Below are 15,496 nucleotides of genomic sequence, written 5' to 3'. Positions count from 1 at the left end.
GGGCAGGGGGCTCCCCTGGGGGGCAGATGGGGCTTGGGGGAAGGAAGGAGCCCCGGGAATACAGGGGGGCCTCCTGAGGTGGAGGGAGAGGCCCCCAGGAATGCAACAGGAACCCCAGGAATACAGGGAGACCCCCCAGTAACGCGAGCCCCCTAATAAAACAGGGGAGACCCCCCAGGAATGTAGGAGGACCCCAGGAATACAGAGGGGCCGCCTGAAATATATGGGGAGACCCCCAGGAATACAGAGAGGACCCCCCTGTAATTCAAGCCCTTTCCAGTAAAACAGAAGAGACCCCCTATTAATGTAAGGCCCCCCAGGAATACAGGAATGAAATGTAGGGAGAGACCCCCAGTGATAGTGGGGCGACTCCCAGTAATGCAACAGGACCCCCCAAAATAATACAGGGAACCCCCCCCCCAGTAATAAAGAGGGGACCTCTAGCGATACAGGGAAGATTCCCGGTAATACAGGGGGACCCCCAGGAACACAGGAGGAAGACCCCCGGTAATGGAGGGAGGACCCCAAGAAATACAAGGGGGATCCCCCAGCAATGCAGGGAGACCCCCCAATAATTCAATGGACCCTCAGAGATCCCCAATAATCCATAGGGGACCCCCAGTAATACAGAAGCCCCCTCTCCTCTTCTTCCTCTGGTTTCTTCCCTAAAAGGTTGCAGGCTCAGTCCCCAGGATTGGGCCCTTGGGGGGACCCCCTTTTCCGAGGGCCTTCCTGCCGGGGAGGGGAAAGCAAGCCCCCCTCTCCCCAAGGGATTGGGCTCCGGATCTCCCTTCTTAGTGTGGCTCTTTCAGTCATTTGTATCGCCCTGATACTGTTTTGAGAACTTTGTTGAGTTTGTTTCGTTTATTTGTTTTGTCATCAATATTTTTTTGTGTCTGTAAAAAAATGTTTCTTGATTTATGGCGACCCTCTGGTGGGGTTTCTTTTGAGGCTGAGAGTGTGTGACTCGCCCAAAGTCTCCCAAAGGTCACACACTCTCAGCCCAGAAGGAACCCCGCCAGAGGGTCGCCTTAGGGACTTGGCTGTGGGTTTCCATGGCTGAGCCAAGGGGGTTTTCCACCTCTTGATTGTAAGCTGCATCCACACTGCAGAAATAACCCAGAACCTAACCTTGGTCAGAGAGCACTGGCCCCACAGCCAACTACAGAGCCCAGGATCCCAGAGCATTGAGCCATGGTAGTTGAAGTGGTGTCAAACTGAGTTATTTCTGTAGTGGGGATGCGGCCTGATTTGGGTAATGCAACAGGGATACTGGTTCTAAGGCCGCATCCACACTGCAGAAATTAATGCAGTTTGACATCACTGTAACTTTGGTGTTCCAGATGGTTCGGACTTCAGTTCCCAGAAGTCCCCAAAACACCTGGAGGACCAAAGTTTGGGAGCCACTGTCTGATGTTGTGTTCTTCAGGGATGCATCTTTGTTGGTCTCTTGCTGTGATCCATGGGAAGAAGTAGGTAAGAAATAAAGATGATGATGATGATGATGATGAAACTGTGTCTGCAAAAGCTTATGCTTCTACACTCCATCGCACTATGATTCCCCATCTATGGCTGCATCCTATGGAATCCTGGGATTTGTAGTTTGGGGAATCACTAGAGTTCTCTCTAGAATAAGTTTGTTGTTGCTGTGAGCCTTCAACTTGTTCCCAACTTATGGCAACCCTAAAGCGATCATGTAATGAAGTTTTCTTGGCAACATTGGTTCAGATAAGGGTTGCCATTGCCTTTGCCTGAGGCTGAGAGAGTGTGACTTGTCCAAGGGTTTCATGGCTGAGCCAGGATTCGAACCCTGGTCTTCAGCGTCCTAGTCACGCAGGCTCTCAGAATTTTAAAAGCCCCTCACTAAACTACAGTTTAAAAACAATGCAAAAAGCCTTTATATATATATATATAAAGTCTGACAAACAATATAACCTCTAGAATGCTAAATGCACCTCACTAAACTACAATGTTGGGAGAATGAATGGTGGGATATTTCAGTGGCCTCTTCAGAAACGATCTTGGCTACTCCATAAACCACACAAACACAACAAGGCAGACTAATTTCTTCTTAATCCTTGACATCAAAACCAACAAAGCACTTTTGTGGCTTGTCAAGAGCCGGACAGATTTATGGGGGCCCAGCCTTTTGTGAGCTGGCCTGCCTTTTTCCATCGGTTGCAATAAATCTGTTGCCTCTTAAAAAGTTTGCAAGGCTTTTTCTTGTAAAGAATGGAGAGCCAGGCAATGGCATGCCATGCGTGAGTATGCGCCTTGCATTTGCTTGCAGACTGTGGCAACCCTATGAATGTCATAGTAGGGCCTTGTCCTTTCCAACATACGGCAACCCACAGGCAAATCTTCCATGGGGTTTTCTTGGCAAGATTTGCCAGGATGGGGCTGAGAGCATGGGACCTTTATTGTATAATTCTTCTTTCTTTGACTTTAAATGCCACGTTTGACATATTATAATCACATTGGGCCCATACAGACAGGCCAAAATAAAGCCTAAGGACTAGAGCACAGCTTTGGTGCAGCTTCTCGCCTCTTAAGATGCACATATCATTTAAACAGCAAAGCTCCAAAGTGGCCTGAAGCAGCTTTATTTTGGCCTGTCTGTATGGGCCCATTATAACCATTATTGCCACTTCTTGGGTATTTTCCAAGGGATATCTTGCAGAGGTTTTAAGGCATTTTAGACCGGGAAACCGGCTGCTACAGGGGGAATAACTGGGCATGTAGGTTATTGATTCGTATTATTTATTCAATTCTTAAACTGCCCCCCCCCCCCAATGACATTTTATTTTGGTCCCCAGAATTGTCAGCCGAGCATTTTGGAGATAGAGTTTCCAAAGAAATGGCGCATGCAAAGTGAGGAAGAGTAGGCAAATATTTCTAGGCGTCAACAGTTTTCAGTGTCTGTCTCTGGGATTTTATTGGGGGGCAGAGTTTTTATTTGGAGGGCCAATGCCCTTGTTCCAACCCAAGTTATAGCTGTGTTGCTACACTGGTCTTTTTTAACAGGCCATTAAGGAACTGGCAAAACCACCTCGTAATATTCCTCACCAAGGAAAACCCTATGAAATTGGTGGAGTCCCCCATAAGTCAACAGACGGCTTCAAGGGATATACTTTTTTAAGTTTCTAAGTGCTTTTGGATTGCAAGCCACATTGAGTCCCAATTTTGGGGGAAAAGGGGGATACAAATAATAATAATAATAATAATAATAATAATAATAATAGAATTCACAGATATAGCCGTGTTTGTCTCTAGAATCAAGTCTGTAGAGAGACTTTGTAGCGTCTTTGAGACTAACTGAAATAAATAAATTGGCAGCAGGAGCTTTCCTAGACTTCACTCTACTTCCTCAGATGCATTTGGTCATCATCATCATCATCATCCACCCCCCCCCCAAAAAAAAAACCCCAGGTAAGCCTGCTTTGGGTTACTTGTAGCACCAGGACTTCATTCCCTGTCTCCAACTACAATCCCTATTATCCCCCACAGAACATACTTGGTGGCTGATGGTGTTCTGAGACAGCCAGAACTCTAGGTATTTTTTATTGTGGGAAGTAAAACAAGCTGAATAGATCCTATTCAGAAATGGCTGAGTGCTGTCCTTAACCCTTTTCCCATTGAGGTTTGCATTCCCATTGCAGGGGGTGACTTGAGAAAATGCCCATTATGAACCATGGAATGTGTGGAATTCACAGCTGTAACTTGCAGCCTGTATATCATTAGCAATCTATTACAGGCTAATTAACAAACAAACTCCAATAATTACCTGCAATTTTGGAATCAGCCAATAGATTTAGAGCCATCATGGCATTTTTGAGGGGGGGTCACATTCTCACTTGACCTTAAATCTGGATTAGTTCATCCTTGTGATTTTGGTACCCACCTAGTTCAAAAGATGCCCCTGGTTGAAATGAAGCTGCTGAGCAGAGTCTTGTCCTGGATCAAGGTATCTGTAGCAGACCAGGAGAGTTGTTCCAGACTGGTTTGCTTTACTACTAAAGATGTTGTTGTTGTTGTTGTTGTTGTTGTTGTTGTTGTGTGTTTTCAAGTCCTCCCTTATGGCAACCCTAAGGTGACTATATGGGAGAGTTGGAGGCTGGAGAACCTATAGGGAAGTTTTTAGTCTATTATAGTATTGTGTTTTATTGTTGATTATATATGTCTGGTGTTCCTCGGTTTGGTGAAATGGGCATTATAAATAAACACTCTTATTATTGGCAGAACTTTTTCTGAGCAGGTTTGCCTTTGCTGTCCTCTGAGGATGAGAGAGTGTGACTTTCCCATTGCAGCAACCTGACTTTGTTGACTTTGAGGGAAACCTAGCAGGGCCTTCTCTGCATCCCTTTGCAAGATCCTTCCACATTCTTGGACCTGAGCAGTAGCTCTGAATGGAGGTGGGTGGGTGGGGAAAGGCTCCCCTTCCAAAAGTGCAGAGGCTGCATGGAGGTGCTTTAGGTGGCTGCCATTTTGGTCCAAAGGACTTAGCTCTGTCACAGTCAGGAATCCTAATGTAGTTTTGCAGGATTCAGCTGTCTCTGAGTGACCCAAGAAAATATATCCAGCTTCTTCTAAATAGGTTGCCATGTGCTCATGCGCTGAGACCTTGGGACAGATAAATAGGTTGCATACAGAGGCTGTGGAGGGCTGAGATTTTGCTCAGATCAGTTATTACAGTTCAGCAGTTAGCTTATGGGGGAAGGAAATGGAAAGAAAGCGTCTTCTGTATTGCTTGCAAGAATGTGACTCTCCCTTTCCCAGACTTTTGTAGGACTAAGTGAGAACTCCTCAGTTTTTGCATGATCCTTGATCCATAGAATTGATTGATTGATTTCATTTATTATTATTAACATTTATTTATAGAGTGCTGTAAAGTTTGCAGAGCGGTTTACATAGCAAGGGTCAAATAAAATAAGGGAAAAAAAAGAACAGTAAGAAAATAGTAAAAAAGAATAAGATTTACATATATCCAGTATGGGACGTGAGGCGGCTTGCAATACAAGCTAAAGACAAACACAATTAAAACAATGGCTCATACAAAGGTTAAAAAGCAAGTGAGTAAGCAACCATATTAAAAACATGAATGTCAACCATTTACAAACGCAATATTGTTGTGTGCTTTCCAGTAATTTCTGACTTATCCCAAGACAAAGCTATCATGGGTTTTGGGGCTGAGAGTGTGTGACTTGCCCAAGGCCACCCAGTGGGTTTCCATGGCTGAGCGGGGAATTGTACCCTAGTATCCAAAGTTGTGATCATAATAATAATCATAATAATAATAATAATTGATTTTTTACCTTCTTCTCCCCATGGATCGTGGCAGGGCATAACAATTAACAGACACACCTCATCAGTTAAAACACATCAATTTAAAAGGACAGACGTACAATTTAAAAGGACAAGATATATACACATTAAAACAATCCAGGTTTAAAGTCCTATGATCAAACTACGCCACGCTGGCTCTCACAACGGCAATTTGAACATAGCAAAGCTGTAACGTGTGTGCATGAGCCTTCAAGTTGCCTGTTGATTTATGGTGACTCTATGAATTTAATAGGATGTTTTAAGGCAAGGAATATTCAGAGGTGGCTTTGCCACTTCCTTCCTCTGAAATAGAGCCCACAGCACCTGGCATTTGTTGCCAGTGCCTCATCCAAGTAGGGCTGACTTTGCTTAGGTTCCAAGACCAGATGGGATCTGGTACCTTTGGGACATTTAGGCAATATAGTACATTCCAGTTAAGAGCCCTTCTTCAGCGGCTAGTTTGACAGGCAAAGGCCTGGGTAAATAAGGTCTTGCTGGACCTTCCATGGAGGACAGTTCTTTGGGCAGACACCAAGAAGGCCTTCCCGGGTGTCTTTACCAACTGCAACTCTTTGTTTCCAGGACCTCTGTGGATGCTCAAGTCCCTTTAAATACAGCAGCATAGTAAAATGGTGTCCCTTATATAAAATGGCAAAATCAAGATTTGCTTTTTGGAATTTGTTTTATTACAAAATATTTTCAAGCCATGGATGCCTTTGTGGTGTTTGCTCTAAATGCATCTGTGCAACAGCAACAATAATAACAACTCCTGCTTTTGAGACCCAGCTAGGATGTACAATGTTTCTGCAGATGGCATGGCCCATTTACACGTATTGCTGGCAGTCATTGGCAAACAAATGATCCAGCAAAAGCACTGCCGGATGATTTAATTTGTGCTCTTGCAGAAATCTTGAGAAAGTGGGGCGTGTGCATCTTTGTACACATGGAAAGAGCAAAATCTACCTGCAGAGTGACTTCACACAGAGAGCGTATTGCTCAGGAGTCCATTGGAGACTTTATAGTCTTTTTATACCCTTTTAACTGTCATGGATTCATCCTATGAAATACTGGGATTTGTAGTATAGATTAGTTTTTTGGGGCTATGTAGCTGTGTTCTGGAAGAGTTTATTCCTGACGTTTCAGCAGTATCTATGACTGGCACCTTTAGAGCATGCTGGCATGGGAGTGAGTGGGGTAGATATACACTGTGTGACCTTTGGTTGGATGGAAGTGGTTTACGTGTTAATTTGTGTAGTTTAGGTTGTTATAGTGTAATTTCAAATCCCTTCTGATTTATGGTGCCTCTCCCTCAGGTCACCAACATGTAAGACTCCTCCTTGGCCCAAATTCTTAGACAAGATTAAGATAGCTCTCCTTTCCTAAATTTATATTGAGACAACAGTGGCCCATTGCTTCTGAAACCAACACTTCTTGTTGTTGCTGTTGTTGTGTGCCTTCAAGTCGTTTCCAATTTATGACAACCCTTATCATGGGGGTTTCTTGGTAAGATTTGTTCAGAAGAGTTCATGCTTCAGTGATGCTGAAAATGGAGGACATTATGGAATTCCTCCCAGACAGAAGGTTGAAATGTAGGGCATGCCCTGGAAAAGGAGGATGCCTGGTGACCTTGGTTCTGGGAGAAAGGTGGCATATAAATATACTGTAGTCAATAAATAATAAATAAATCAAAGTGGTGGCCAGCACTGTCGATGGCGGGGTTGCCAACATGACTTGAGCCTTTCTTAGGGTCTCCTTAACTTGAGATCCTCATCTCCTCCTCCTTGGAGATCCATTGGCATTGCAAAGGCATGTGTCTCTTGCAGATAGCAGCTGTGGTTAGGGGCTTCTGAGCCTCTGCACCAGAGGAAGGAAGGGGAGGGATTTTCTTCTATTTTCTCCAAATGCTAAGCAATAAAGCAGACGTTTCCTGGCTCCTTGGTGGGACCTTCCGTTGGCAGATTTGAACGGAGGCAGTGGAAGAAAAAGGGGGTGAGCCTTAGCAACTGTGGGGCTGGGAAAGAATTGGGTAGAGAAGATCCACAGAAAGAATTTGGTCTCTCATGTGGCACTTTTATAAAGTGGGCTTCTTGTTGTGTGCTGTCCTGAGGAGTTGAGCCTCCCTTATTTTGTATTCCTGGGACTGTAAGTGGCTTGGATTTTGATTTTTTTCTTTCTTTCAAGATTTTGGAAAAGTTGCATGTAAATAATGAGATGCTGGTAATGGACTCTAATGTTTCATATACACCTTAAACACATAGAGTGAAGGTAATATTATACACAGTATTTTAAATAACTTTGTGCGTGGACCAAAGTTTGCGTACACTGAACCGTCAGAAACCAAAGGTATCACTTTCTTGGCCGCGTGTGCCAGTGATTTTGGATTTTGGAATATTTTGGATTTTGGAATTCCAGATAAGGGAGGCTCAATTTGTATTTTAAAATAGTTTCAGAAGTATTTAATACAATAAATGAGCATAAAGGTTCAGTCCCCGCCATTCAAAGTCCCTTCTGCAACAGACAGCTGGAGATCTTTGTCAAAAGAAGCCCGTGAGATATAGTAGTTGGAGCGCTGAACAGTGAATCTAGAGACCAGGGTTCGATTTCCCGCTTGGCTGTGAAACCCACTGCATGACTTTGGAGGAGTAGCATGCTCTCAGCCTCAGGGGAAGGGTTTTGATAAACGGAGACCAAAAAAGAAAGTTAGCTTCTGGGGCATGTGCGTCGGATGGGGCTCCCTTGTCATTAAGGCAGCGTGTCTGCTCCAGGTTTTAGTCCAAACTGTAAAGGAGCTATCCGTGGCCTGAACCCTATGCTTTAAATATGCTAAGGTGTTAGCTTGCATTAAAGTTCAGTATCTGCCATTGGTGTACTTGAGAGAGAAAAGGAGAAAAAGTGGAAGAGAAAGAGAATATGGGATGACAGGAAAGGGATGGGTGCAATGATGATGATGGGGTTAAAAAGAAGATGAAAACCAAGTTCTTTTCAGTAGCCATTTCGAGAACGACCATAAATGCAAACAGGTATTTGGAGGCAGTATATTCACACTGTTTTCACACACTTGGAGAGCCCTTTTGCATGGTTTTGGCTCAGGATTGCGCCCAATATGATTTTAGGGAGGATTTGAGAGATGGATGGGAGGTTCAGGAGTGACAAAAGTGGGATCTAAGGACCAGATGCAGTTCGCCGGCCATACAATGCCCTCCCTGCCTTAGAGAATCAAATATGGAAGCCTAAGACCAGGGGTAGGCAACCTTTTTGAGCCGGGGGCCGGGTTGCTGTCCCTCAGACAACTGGGGGGCCGAAGCCAAAAAATAATTAAATAAATTTTTTAAAAAATTAAATAAATAAATAAACCGGGACAAATGTAGGACAAAATTTTCAAATGGATGACACTTTTTAAAAAAATATTAATATAAATGCATGTTTCTGAGGCTTCTATAGACAATTTCCCCCCTTGCCCGCCGCTTGCCCCCCCTTGCCCGCCTCCTCCTGATAGGCCAAAGGTCCCACGCCCTCACGGCAGCAGGACCGGACTGGGGCCGGTCCCAAGGCCTTGCCGGGCCGCATCCAGCCCGCGGGCCGTAGGTTGCCTACCCCTGCCTAAGACAGTGTATGTTGACTAACCGGGGCATTTTTGAGTGTCAGCTTTGAACACAAATTGGATGCAGGTTTGTTTGGTTTCTGGAAATCCATTATGTTGAGGTTTGGATGCCATTTTTACCTGGCATAATATCTGACTGTCTGTTTGAATGTTTTCACTTTCCACTTTTCAACTGCTTGATAATCCGCATTCCTTGGACGATGTGTGTGTTTTATGTGCATTCAAGCCAGCTGTCAACCTGTGGTGACCTCATGACATTTTTATAGGGTTTTCTTAGGCAAGGAATCCTCAGAAGCAGTTTTCCCGGTTCCTTCTTCTGAAATAGAGCCAACAGCACCTGGGATTTGTGGCGGTCTCCCATCCAAGCTCAGTGAGGCCCTTGGTATCCATTGAGGATTGATAATGATGATCCATTAAAGAATTGCACACTGTTCTGAATATTGGTGGTGGTCAGGCATTAACATTCCTCTTCCACAGCAGTTACTCTTCATTGCTAAAAGGTGAAGCGCCTTCATTGCTACAACCAGTTGATAAGGTGATCAATGATAAGTCAGTGGCAAACCTCTGAACACATCTTGCCAAGAAAACCCAAACCTTAGGGTCTGAAATGACTTGAAGGCACACAACAACAGCAAGAAATAAGGGAGAGGAAATCCAACCTAGCTTTCCTTAGGAGGGAATTCTGAAGCCTGGGAGCATCCACCAAGAAGGTCTTCAACAACAACAACAAAAACAACAACAACAATAATTTTATTATTTCTTACCCACCTCTCCTCATTGCTCGAGGCGGGTTACAACACAAGACACAATCATTATAATACATAGAATAATAATTAAATGCATTATTATTATTATTTATGCCTTTAGGGCTGAAGGGCGGGGTATAAATATCGTAAAGATAGATAGATAGATAGATAGATAGAATTCATGTTTGAAATTCATGATTAAAACTGCCTGCATAGACCTGCCGTAAGAGATGGGTCTTCAAACGTGTCTTATATTACATGTCCTCCCCATTACTGTATCCCACAGCCACTGTGGGAATTTTGATCCAAAAATGTCACTTGCCTGTACTGCAACCACTGACTCACAAACAGCAAGGTTGTGAGTTCAATTCCAGCCAGGGGCTCCAGGTCGACTTCAGCTGGCATCCTTGCATAGGTTGCTAAAATGAGAACCCATCTTGTTGGCAGCAGTTAGCTTACACTTTGTAAACAGCTTAGCATATCGGTAAGTAGTATAGAATTGTTCTTGTTATTGCTATTATTAACTCTCCTATCTTAACGGTGGCTGGCACAAAGTAGACTTTATCATTGTCTTGTCTCCAGTGCTGTTGTTTTCTGGATGCTTTGAGATAACTCGGGAGTCAGTTAATGCTGTTGACATCTCTCCAGGGAGGGAGGACAGAATCCCAGCACTCCTTTCCTTTTAAAAGTTACTTCTTGGGGGCCAAAACTCTCCCCCCCCAACATCCATCTTGGATTTGAAACATTTTTCCTTCTATGCAACGGACAGTTAAAATGAATTCGGATCTGGATAAATCAATTATTTTTGCATCCCTGGGTTTGGAATGACAGCTTTCCCCCTCCTTTTAAAGCATGGGATTAACTAAAATAAAATGGGGCTGTAGCCACGCTGCAGAAATAATTCAGTCTGGCACTGCTTTCACTGCCATGGCTCTATCCTATGGAATCCTGGGATTTGTAGTTTGTTGTGGCACCAGAGCTTTCACAAAATAAAATCACAGATCTCTGTAGCACTAAGCCATGACTGTTAAAGCGGCATCAAACTGCATTATTTCTGCAGTGTGGCTGCAGCCTGGGAGGAGTAAGGGAAGAGTCCCAGTTGCTCACTCCTGGAATTCCATGCAAATTTACCCCAAAGAAAGTGGGTTGTCATACCTTGCTGTTTAAATAAAATAGGTAGTTCCATAGCTGGGAGAAAGGTTACTTTACCCCCAGATTTTAGAGTTCACAGCAATGGAATTCCAACTCTGGAGCTGTCCATTGAAGCCTGTGGTTTATCCTTTCTTTCCAGAGTGTAAACACACCTGTTTGTTCCTCTTTTCTTCCAGGGTGATTCATGTTTTGAATCCGCAAAGTGCTGGTCTTGCCATCAGGGTTTTTCACCTGTTCCTATCCTGGCCTGGAACCCACAGGTTTTGAAAGGGGTGATAGGAAGGACAGATTTGGCAAATGCAAGAAAGGAGCGACCATGAGATGCACAATGTTCATGAAGGGCAGGTGTGGGCAGGCATGTTCACCCCTTTGTGAACTGAACATGAAGTGATACCTTTCATGGGTGAAGGGGCCATCCCATATTGGGAAGCCCAGGGGGAGCTTTTCCAGAGGCAGGTTTTTTTTGCCTTGAAAATCAAGGTATGGCAGGTCAGTCCCTGGACTGCTCCCTCTTTTCTAGCCAAAAACAACCAATTACCATTCCTTTGGATGCTTCCAGGAACAACAGATACCTTATGAAATTTGGTTGTCTCTTGCACTGTTTGGTATCAAGCATTGCATATTTTTCAAAGCCAGAAGTAGCCTTCTGGGCACATCTGGGTTGCAATTTGGGAGGGATTATTCATGCCCTATGAGGAGAGCCTTAGTGAGCTGGGGGGTGTTTAGCCTGGAGAAGAGAAGGTTAAGAGATGATATGATAGCCCTGTTTAAAGACTTGAAGGGATGTCATATTGAGGAGGGAGCAAGCTTATTTTCTGCTGCTCCAGAGACTAGAACGTGGAACAATGGATGCAAGCTACAGGAAAAGGGATTCCACCTCAATATTAGGAGGAACTTCCTGAGAGTAAGGGCTGTTTGACAGTGGAACATATTCCCTTGGAGAGTACTGCAGTCTCCTTCCTTGGTGATCTTTAAACAGAGGCTGGATGGTCATCTCTCAAGGGTGCTTTGGTTGTGAGTTCCTGCATGGCTGAATGGGGTTGGACTGGATGGCATTTGCAGTCTCCTAGCTATGATTCTATGGTAGTCCAAAATTCAGCCTGAGGGTCTGTAACACCCATCCTTGTTGTAAATGGTTTTTGCATTTAACTGCTGGCCATGATGTTAGTACAGGGCACCCTTTCCTTACGCGAGGGATCCATTAAAAGAATGGGGCTCGTGCACGCAGCACACCATGGTGTGGGTGCCCTATTGCCCTTTATGGTGAGCAGTTTTCAGTGTAAGCTGAAAGATGCGTAAAGCACACCCATGTATGACGCAGGTGCACTGTAGTAGTCAAGTAGCAAAACCTCTTATGGGTTTCTGTGCATGTGTGAATGAGGCGGTGGCTGCTGCCACACCTCAGTCATTCAGAATTAATACAGTTTGACACCACATTAACTGCTGTGGTTCCATGCTATGTGACCCTGGGAATTTTAGTTTGTTGTGGCACCAGGTGAACATCTCACAAAACCCACAAATCCCATGATTCCTTAGCATGGAGCTCTGGGAGTCAAAGTAGTTTCAAGCTGCACTAATTACCGTATGCAGTGCAGATGCAAACAATGTCACACAACCTGGTTCTTGGGCAGGTTGGTCCCATTTCTTGACCTGCCACTGGGTTTTCTTGATGGTTTTTGGATGGAAGCATCTACTCACAATACCAGCTAAGATGCTACACATGCAGAGGTAGAGCAGCAGAGTTATTTCTCAGTAGGACTGGAAACAGAAGAAGAGGCTTCAGAAGTGTGATGAGAAAATTTGGAGAAGGATAGGAGATACTTATGAGTGCAACCCTATGATTGCTTACCATGCAAGGTCCATTACATCCAATGGAGTTTGTTCTCAGTGCGGCGCATATAAGGTTGAAGCTCTTGGGTATGTTTAATCTGGGGAGGATAGGGTTAAGGGGTGGTATGATAGCCCTGTTTAAATATTTGAAGGAGTGTCATATTGAGGATGGAGCAAGCTTGTTTTTTGGTGCTTCAGAGACTGGGACATGGAGCAATGGATGCAAACTACAGGAAAAGGTATTCCACCTTAACATTAGGAAGAATTCTCTGACAGTAAGAGCTGTTCAACAGTGAAACATACTCCCTTGGAGTCTGGTGGAGTCTCCTTCTTGGGATGTTTTTAAACAGAGGATGGATGGCCATCTATCCCAGGGAGGGCTTTCATTATCTCTTTCTGCATGGCAGGGGGTTAGATTGGATGGCCCTTGCTGCCCAAAATTTCAAGGTCCCAAGGGGGCATCTAGAATCAGTATTTAAAAAGGGAATTTTATTAGCTCAATTAAAGATGCTGAGAGCACTTGGGCAACTCAAAGCTGGGACCAATCCTGTGTATACGGTTTCCAAGAAACAGAACTCCGTTGCAAGGTCCAAATACAGTTTTGTTTGTAAAAGAGAATCACCATTTGCACAAAAGCATGCTCACACACGCACTCACCAGACCTAATGATATGAAAAGTGGTAGCAGATAGTGACTTTATAGATTACTGAAGGTAATACTATACCTGTTCCAGAAATGAAGCTTTTGAGTTGGGGGGGTTCTGTGAAGTGAACTGGCTCCACAGCTGCCAGCAGATACTGACAAAGTGTCTGTCTGAATCTCAAGCAGGACCAAATCGGGGATGCTTTGGAAGGGATATTTATCGGGGCAAAAATGAAGCTTCCAGGAGAGAAGAATGAGAAGGGAACTTGTAAATGAGTGGACAATCAGTGCAAATGTGTCTGGACAATGGAGTATCTCCTCCAGAGGGACATATACTTGGACTGTCCACCAGGTCTGTCACCCACCATCACTCCTATCACTGAAGGGATTATGCAGATTCTGACCTTGATTGATCTAGCCTTGCCATGTGCTCTTTAGCTTCCCCCATACTGAGCCAGCTGGATCTCCTTATAGAGTCCCAGATGTCTTACATGGCATGGCTAGTTTCCTTGTATGGGGGGGGGGGTCTTCTCGGCTACATTCCTAAAACATTCCTTTTGATGCTAACTTAATACAGTCAGCCCACCCCATACGCGGGCTTCCCATGAGGTCATGTGGAGGGAAAGCCCCATTTATATGAATGGTGCATGTGTCCATCTAAATGAGGTTTGAGCGTGCATGAAATTTGCTTTACGTGGGGTGGTGGTGTCCAGGACAGATCCCCCACATAAAGCAAGGCTCCACTATATTGGAGATGATGGATGCAGGGGGCTAGACCTTGGGATAACACCCTGAGAGTTTCTTCCAGTTCTATGATTCTAGACCAAATGAATGGGAACACACACACATGTTTCAAGGTGTTGCTCTTACTCTGTGATTCCTCCCTCAAACACTCAGGGATATAGGAGAAGGTTAATGACGTGACACCTGGGAACCTTTCTTGTTCCCAGACCTTGGGAGAAAGGCAAGACAAAATTAAAATTAAAAAAAAAATGGCTCCTTCCCATGTTTGATTCTGGGCCACTGTGGATGGCAAAAAATGCAGACTGACACAGCCCATATTATTCAATGGTAGCGACATGCACTGCCATTGAACAATATAGGGCATAGTGATCTACAGGCAGTCAAATCCATGGATTGCCAGGCCCCCAACTTGGAGAGTCCAGTCTATATGCATCTGGAAACGTTAACCTTTTTTTGCAGAACTCCCACTATTCTGGCTGTGGGGGATTCTGGGAAGTGTTGTCCAAAAAGGTAACTTTTCCCAACTCTGTACACTATCCAGGAAAGTCTCTTTTCTCTTGATCCATGTTTGGCTGAATCCAGGGCATTGCATACAAGGGGTCCATGTGTCGCCTTGGCTTGACACATGCACATGGCATGTGAGGCATCGCTGGCTCAAGCACTAACCAGTGGCAGCAAACACACAGCTTCCTCTTGCCTGCCTGAACGCCGGGCAAGCCTTCCAAGTCGGGGGAGCTGCTGGGCAGGGTGCAGCGTGTCCGGGCAGGCTTTTGGGAGATTGCACTGTTGGTTCTGACAGCAGATGTGCAGGATCAATGAGATTCCAACAGGCAGCTGGACACAAACGCTTCGCTTTCTTCTTCCTCCTTTTGTTCATCTCTTTGTTTTGTGCTCCAGGGAAGGAGATTGGAATGCAGGAGGGCTTTGCTGGGATGCTGTGGTTTGTATGATCGATGTAGGGAGAGCCAGGCATGGTGGGTGTTAGAGCACTGGGGGCTAAAAAGCGGGTGTGGTGATGCAGGTTTGCTTTGTTTTCTAAACAAATCAGTTTTGTGGGGCTCAGTCTGTCCAGTTTTTAAGACAGTGCAGTATTGTTTTTGTTGAATAGCATGGTGTAGTGGTTTGAGTGTTGCATTGCGACTCTGCAGCTTGGCCATGAAACCCACTGGGTGATTGTGGGCAAGTCGCATGCTCTCAGCCTTAGGGGAAGGCAATGGCAAAACTTCTCCCTGATAGGTTCACATGGACCCCTTCTATGCAATGCCCTGGATTCAGCCAAACATGGATCAAGAGAAAAGAGACTTTCCTAGATGGTGTGTGCCGAGCTGGGAAATGTTACCTTAGGGTCGCCATAAGTTGGAAAGGATTTGAAGGCACACAACAACAACATTTGAAGCTGCTTTTTATCCTTTTAAAATGCATGTTTTACATTGTTTTAATATTGTGACTTTAATGTTGA

This window comes from Sceloporus undulatus, chromosome 4 (assembly GCF_019175285.1).
Source record: "Sceloporus undulatus isolate JIND9_A2432 ecotype Alabama chromosome 4, SceUnd_v1.1, whole genome shotgun sequence".
Classification (NCBI taxonomy): Eukaryota; Metazoa; Chordata; class Lepidosauria; order Squamata; family Phrynosomatidae; genus Sceloporus; species Sceloporus undulatus.
The sequence above is the reverse complement of the archived record's forward strand: the minus strand, read 5'-3'. Positions refer to the sequence as shown.